The 8,062-nt window shown below is 34.8% G+C and overlaps 1 protein-coding gene across 1 annotated transcript in view; it reads left to right on the forward strand.

Annotated features, from left to right (window-relative positions):
• Positions 1–8,062, forward strand: part of LOC128125424 (zinc finger protein 420-like) — a 337,518-nt gene that overhangs the window by 7,864 nt on the left and 321,592 nt on the right. The gene's annotated exons all lie outside the window — the stretch shown is intronic.

The following is an 8,062-nucleotide window of genomic DNA, read 5'->3' on the forward strand; positions in this document are numbered from 1 at the left end:
ATGCCATGGTCAGGAAAATGTTCAGTAGCAGTATCCCAACATTCAGAATGAGTCCTTAATTTTGATACATGCATGAACATATTCATGTACATATGTGTATATGCCAAGAGACCCATGTCACACATTTTTATTTTCATGTGTAACTACAAAGTTGATCACCAGAGAGGAAATCCATAGCAGCCAACACTGAGGGGTCTCACTCTAGTCATATATATTACAAACTGGGAGCCTGACAACTGCCTGGAAGGATACCAAAACACAAGCTGTATGCATGTTCAGGGAGATGTTTTCAAAGATGATAGGATTTTGAAGGATCTGACATAATCAGTGAATAATTCCAAGGGAATACCCTGAAATAATTTACCTTATCCATATGAACAATCTCTTCACTTCAGCAGCCATCAGGTGGTTTCTGCCATGCATCCTCCTTGATGATTCTGCCTTGACATTGCCTAAGACAGTGGTTCTTAGCCTGTGGCCCGAGACCCCTTTGGGAGGGTCAAACAACCCTTTTACAGGGGTCACCTAAGAACATTGGAAAATACATTTCTGATGATCTTCAGAATTGAGGCACTGTTCCTCTATCCATGTCCAGGGGGTTTCACCCATATGCATTCATATGAACTTCAAGTGATCGGTATTCTCACACAAAGGTGTGCGTGCAACTTAGAAAATGAGTCTACATTGAAGGAGGAGAAAATCAGAAAGATACATTTACCTCAGTGAATAATATAAAGTTTCTTGGATGATGATGATAAGAATGTCTGTAACTAGATCTGATGATAAGTTTATCAGTTTGGAAAAAAAGACCATGATTTTGGCAGATAGATGTGTCTGTTTTCCAAGACAGTATGGCACACATGGTAATACATGTACTTTATCTGCCAGGTAGTATGAAATGAAATGTGATCAAAGAGTCAGATATTGTATTCCAGTATGGTGGATAAAGAAACTCCATTTTGTGCTAAGCATCCATTTTTCACTCACTAGCCACTTTTCTAGTTACCAATAATCCTAACCCAGTGCCATACAATCAACCAATAATGTACAGCCATGACTATCTACTTGTTAGGATGTGACTCGCTGCTATTTTTAAAAAAATTCTGTAACTTGCTTATGTAGATACCCAAAGGTTGTTTTGAGTTGCATTAACCACTTAAGTTGGAAAAACAGAACAGTTTCTGCTTACCTGCCTAGACATTGAAGATCGTCTTGTGGTTTTTTAAAAAAAAACCTTGTGGCTTAAAAAACTCTTCCTCATACCTTTCCTGCACAGCAATTTCAGTTTGGGTCAGAGATTCTTCATCTTGCTAGCAGGTAATTAGTAGATCTTTTAAGTATAATTTAATTGAGTCCATTCTCTTTTTCCCAGGGATCATATACTCCATAACACTAGGTGTTTTGTTCTAACCTACAACTGCTGATAGCAATGTGCAATGCTGAAAAATTTTAGAGCCCCTGAAACCTTTTCTCAGGAAGTGACTGATCTGGAATTGTGACTGTGTGTTCATATTGGAAACAATTTTCTATGTTTATTAGGAGAAAATACCATCTTCCCCTGCCTTCTTATTAGTATGGAAGCCATCCTTATGCTGATCTGTGAGCTTGTGAGGATATCATTTAAAACTTCACTCTTGGATTTTGATGTCATATAAAGAACTGGTGCCAAACTGTTCGTTTATGATGCACTCCTGTTCCAAGGCTACATCATGAGATTTGGGCTCTTCCTCCTATAAACCTCATTTCGTGAGGGCAACTATTTTCACCCACCTTTCATTACAAAACCATTGGCAATTCTCCAATACCCAGTATTTTCTCTATTCCTACCTCCACTGAAATCTCTCGTTTGCATCCCAAGGTCTTTTATATAGATAGTTTGAACATCACATGTTGACATTAAGTAGCACTTCCCATAATGTTTATATTAGGTCATGTGTGTAGAAAGCCTAAGTATTTCACTTTCTTAGCTACAATTCATACATTCTTTATGTACTTTTCTGATCTACATAGCTTTCAACTCCATGAAATCCCTTCGTTATTTTTCCTGGTTATTCTGTGCTCTGGAATCTTTCAGAGTGTATTTGCTTGTTCATAGATATGTATTTATCATGTTTTCCTTTAGCACTTTTAGCATTTCAGGTTTTCCAGGAAGTTCCTTTTGATCTATTTTGTGTTTTTGTTTTTGTGTAGGGTGAGAGATATGGATTAAATATCACTTTTCTCCACATGGATAATCATTTTCCCAACAGAATTTTCAAAGTGCCCTCTTCCTGGGTTTGTTTTTCATATATTTGGCATATTTTACCTTTCTGCTTTGTGTTTTTTTCTGGGTTCTCTCTTTTGTTCTATATTCTGCATGTTTTTATATGTAGGACCATACTATCCTTGTCCTTGTGCCTGTGTTATGATATATGATCAGGCCTTCTAATGCCCCCAGTAATACTATTTATTAAGGATAATTTTATATTTGTGGTTTTTTGTGTCTATGTGAGTACTTCCATAATCTCCTTTTGTGGAAAATATCACTATTTGCTTATGAGATTGTATCCATTCTGCTGGTTGCGATTAATAATATAACCATGTGAAGGATAGACAACTTGTCACAAGTCATTAGAGAGGAGGGAACCTCAGTTGAGAAAATGTCTTTATAAATATGTGTGTAGTGTGTTTTCTTAATTAGATATTGATCAGGGAGTGCCCATCCTATTAGGGTTTGATGGGATGGTGTTCCTGGATTTTATAAGAAAGTAGGCTGAGCAAGGTATGGGGAACAAGCCAGTAATCGGCACTTCTACATGACTGCTGCCAGGTTCCTGCCTTGTTTGTGATCAAGGTAGTATGGAAGTGTGGGCCAAAATAACTCCTCCGCAACTTGGTTTTTGGTCATGGCATTTCATCACCACAGTTGAAACCCAAAGACAACCCATATACACCATTTCATTTGTCAGTCAGTGTTCACAGAAGTCCATTTCTTTGTGTACTATTACTTTTCTTTTTTTCTAGAGTGCCTTAAAAATGTTTTCATAGAAGTGAATTCATCATTAGTTAGCATTATTCCTAGATAATTTGGAAGCAACATGAATGTGTTAAATTTCTGAATTACTTTTCAAGTTCTCATCGTTAATAAATAATTTAGTGATTTAGTGTATTAGTTTTGTATTTTCAGTAGTACATGAAGCACTCAGCAAATTTAAGATCTTCCCATGGTGTCTCTGGTGAGTTTTTTGTGTGATCACGTCATCATTGAAAAGGAATTTGGTGCATTTCCTATCTGTTTCTCCTTACTTGTTTCTTATTCAAATTTGTCTGGCTCACTCTTATGCCTCTGGATTCTGTAAGACTGGAGAGCACATGTATCTTCCTCTCCTTTTAGTTTTCCTGATGATGCTGTTCCTTTTTTCTCGCACATGGACCCTTTACTGTGTTGAGCTGTGTTCCATTTCTTCCGGTTTCCTTTAGAAGTTTGTTATAAACTGTGCTGACATTTGTCTCATGACATTTCCATTTCTGTGAGGATTTTCATACCATGGGGCTTTTATTCATTTCAGGATTTTTTTAATGTTCTAATGGATAAAGTTAGGGGTAGTAATTTTACTTCCTTCGGGTTAGAAATGGTTTACTGGCTTAGTGTTTTGGACATAGTCTGGTACCCCCCTGGTTTCCTCTATTTATTATTTGTGTAAAGTGACTTATTTAGTGTGTAATAGTGGCTAATTTCTCTCTGGTGTTTCTATGTATACTTTGCCTCTAATTACGATCTGCAGTCATAATTAGAGTGGATAGCCTTTGTTATAAAATAACAAATAAGCTTCTTCATGTACCCTTCCTTCTTGATGAATTTTAAAAGTCCATGTTTCTGAGTGTGATGATAAGGTTCATAGTCATTTTCTTTCCCCACTTTAAATACATCCTTCCTTGCTCTCCTGTCTGTAGGAATGTTGACAAGATTTCTGGTATTATTTTGCTTTTATTCTACCTTTTTATATGGTTTGGCATTGTCCATAACAGAGTTGTATTAATTTTAGCTTTGTATTTTTGACACCTAATGAGAAATTTTAACAAGATTCCAGTCTTTTTTCCTGAGACAGAGGCACAGATAAAAGCAATAAGAAGAATGAATTCTTCTCTGATAAATGCTACATCATGTCTACATTTCTTTTAATTTTTATTGTTGAAACCATTCAAGAAATTAATTCTCTACCTTGGGCAATGTTATTGAAAGTGTTGATGTTCCATTATTTATCATTTTCTTTCTTCTATGATATTCAAGTTTAAGTCTTTAAATCTTTCAGCTACATAGCAGACACTTCTCCCATTATATGTTCATTTGATTTCATACTGTGAGGACATGAATTTCCATTGACTTAAGACTTGAAGTTCTGAAACAGAATGTATTATAAATGATGCTGAAAGAAATATATCGATGGCTATTTTCTTCATAGGATGTACTTTTATCCTCTTATTTTAGTAAGGAAGGAAGGTGTCATGTGCCACATAGATTGCATTTCTGGAATGGTCATATTTTCAGAAACAGGCTTATGAATGTGGCCATGCAAATACATGGACCTTTTCACTGACATCACTGAGCAATTTATAGAAGAGACTGTTGAAACCTAAGAAAAAATATTTCAACATGTTTGGTTTGTTCTTGCTATAACATTGATGTGTCTGTGAGGAGATGAGGATAGCAATATTCTACTGTCTCTTTTTGCCATTTTATGTCACACATTGATAATAGGTGTATTACACCTGATATTTTATTTGTCTCAGGAAAAGTTCTTGTACAATGCTCAGTGGTAAGTTCTCAATAGATAGATGATTATTTTCTTTCTCTATTGCTTTATTTTTTAGAATTGCATAAGCACTGATGTCTCCACATTTGTATTACAACATGTGGAATATAATAGTAAGAATTTCCTAGAGAGTATTGACTTGATGCTGCATATAAGCCATTGGTTTTGAAACATTAAAAAATATCCTTCTTAATGAATTTACTCTTCTGTCGGAGAAAGAAGGTTCCCTTCCCTATATTTTTCCTCTCCCTGAAGCTTTTTATTTCATAGGGAGAAATTCTGAAAAGTTGTAATGGTATTTCTATTTCTTTCTTTACAATAATATTTTATTTAAGTACATGAGTGTTCATCTGCATATTTTTGTGTACACTGGATGACACATTGTGCCCCTGGATGCTTGTGGTAGGTTTCAAACCCTTGTCATTGAAGTCAGGCACTGAAGTGAGCTGTCATGTGTAGAGAGAATTAAATTAGGTTTCTCTACAGGAAGGACAAGTTCCTTTTACCTCTGAGGCATTTCTCCAGGACCCAGGTTTATATTTCTGGTGCATACTTGTGAGAGACAGTATATAACTTGTGTATTCTAGCTTTTGAAAACTGAAGGAATAATTACAAAAGATACCCATGGAGCCTAAAATCCTGTTAGATGACTGAGCTCAAATGCTTAAAAAAAAGAATTAAGCTGGTATTAGAAGTTTCAGATTTTCAGTTGAGTCAATTGCATAAACAATAAGACATTCAAAATTCATGAAGAATTAGTTTGATTCTCACTCAATTTACTACATTTGTTTTGACAACAATATGTTTCTACTTTATTTGAATGCATTGTCACATATGCTATTTATTTACACACATTTCTAATTATTTTGTAGTGAAACACCATATGAAATTCATGAAATTGTTATTATAATTATTGCTTGTGTTGACTTTTAGAAAAGTTTAAAAAACACTAATGTTCTCTAATTTTGCTTTTTCTATTTACTTCACGATTGTCAAAATATTCTCATGAAATTATATCACAATATATTTGATTCTGTTATTTGAAACATTAAATATAGGCAGTGAGGTTACACTTTTTACCCTTTAAAGACAAAGACTGTCTTTTAATTTACCCATGAATTCTGCTTTCCATATTCTACCTCTTTGTTTTAGAAAGGGTACAGCATTGTATCTGTGTCTCATGATCAGAACTGAGCAGTTTAAAATAGAGTCAGATGAGACCAAGCTGTAGATAGGAATGATCTATTGTTCATATTTGAGCAAGCTTCATAGCTATAAGCTATAGAATTTTCAAGCATAATTTTGCTCATCATAACTTTACTACCTGAGATGTGACACTAGGATCCTGTTTGATATTAACACATACTTCATAAAGGTACACTCCTAAATCTAGACCTCAAATGTGTATGTTATAGTCTCTAAAATTTTGCTGATTAGGAGACTGTTAATTCATCCTGTTTTCACAAAGAAATATGATAAAAGCTACGACTATTTTAGAAAGTATCTTTTATTTAAATTAAATTTTATTTTAATTTTTTTATATGTCAGTATATTTTCCTAAACGTGTGTGTGTGTGTGTGTGTGTGTGTGTGTGTGTGTGTGTGTGTGTGTGTGTGTGTGATATGTCTCCTGCCTTTAAGGTCCAGAAGAACACATTGACTCTCATAGAACTGGGGTTAAAATCTGTTGTGTAGTGCCATGGGGGTGCTGGAAACCCAACTGTATTTTAAAGAATTTAGACATTACTGAATACAAATTGGAGACAAAAATTCCAAATTTAGTTAATTGTGGCAAATCCTCTATCTGCTGCTCAGGTATTAGAAAATGTGAGAAAATTCATGAAGAAGAGAGACTGTATGAATGTGAACAATGCTGTCATTATTATCTTATATAATAATAATAATATATAAATAATAAGTCATCTTATCCATTGTCTATGGAAGAGCAATAATGCTTAATTTCTGACCCATTTCAATACAAATTCTGGAAAACTTTGGCCATGCCTCATCTATATCACAAAAGTATCTCTTGTTCTTTGGGTCTCTTTTACTTGAGTAAGCATTTTGTTCACTATTACATGCTAAATTCATAGTTTTCTATTACAGGGTCCATTAACATTCAGACATGTAGCTGTGGACCTGTCACATGAGGAATAGGAATGTCCAGACTATGCTCAGCGCACATTGTACATTGATGTGATGTTAGAAAATTATGGCAATCTGGTCTTTGTTGGTAAGAACGCTCTTGTTGATTTCCTGATTCATCCTTCATATTTACCTACTTTGTGCATATATAAACTTTCTGAGCAATACAGAGAAGCCCAGAAATAAGGAGAATTCTGGTTACCAACAAAACTTTTTTCATGGTGCCTCTGTTTATATTTTTCTGTGTTTGATGGAAGAGTAAACATTGCTATATTCTCTGTGATCTCTCAGCCATCCTATCTAATATTTAATAAAAACTTCAAAGTTCAATGAAATTAAATATAGAGAGCAAAAATACACATTTCAGTACACTTAGTAACTAGAATATTTTTATTTTACTATTGTATTAAACTATTCAGCTATCTCTGATTTTTAAGATAGAGTAAGAGCTGTTGATTATAAAAAAAAAGGTTGTGTTTGTTTATTTACTTTCTGACTTGTGGTCAGTATGTTTAGTACTGGCACAGAATGATTTTAGATTTTGTACTTTGGAGACTCAATCAAGAATATAGGTTGAGGTCCAGGTCAACCTGGGTTACATAATGATTTCTTAACCGCACAGTGTGGCTCTGTCAAAAACATAAAAAAGAAAGAGAAACATTTTTTTTTCCAGAAAAGATTTCTGTCCTGGAACTCAGTTTGTGGACCCGACTGGCCTTGAACTCACAGAGATCCACCTGCCTTTGCCTCCCCTTGTGCCATCACTGCCTGGGGAGAAACATTCTTCATATGATCCTTCAGAGAGCCCCTTTCTCAAAGTTCTTTACTGTTCTATCACCTATTTGTCCTTCCTTCTTCAGGATATAGTGTTTAGATCAGAATGAGTAGGTTGTTATTGGTCCCTGTGCTTATAAGTAGATTGGAGGCACTTATAGCCATCCATTTAATGATTGTGAAACACAAAAGGACTCCATTGGGAGCTCTGTCCCAGAGAATTGCTAGTTTGCCTGTCTTAAAAAACTTAAGAAAACATCAGTTATTGACTTTCTTCCTCAAGCATTAATCCCTATTATCCCTAATGGCACTAATTTTCCAGAGAGCCATCGCATATGTGGTAAATATGAG

This window comes from Peromyscus californicus, unplaced genomic scaffold (genome assembly GCF_007827085.1).
Source record: "Peromyscus californicus insignis strain IS unplaced genomic scaffold, ASM782708v3 Scaffold_4__1_contigs__length_199733344, whole genome shotgun sequence".
NCBI classification, from domain to species: domain Eukaryota; kingdom Metazoa; phylum Chordata; class Mammalia; order Rodentia; family Cricetidae; genus Peromyscus; species Peromyscus californicus.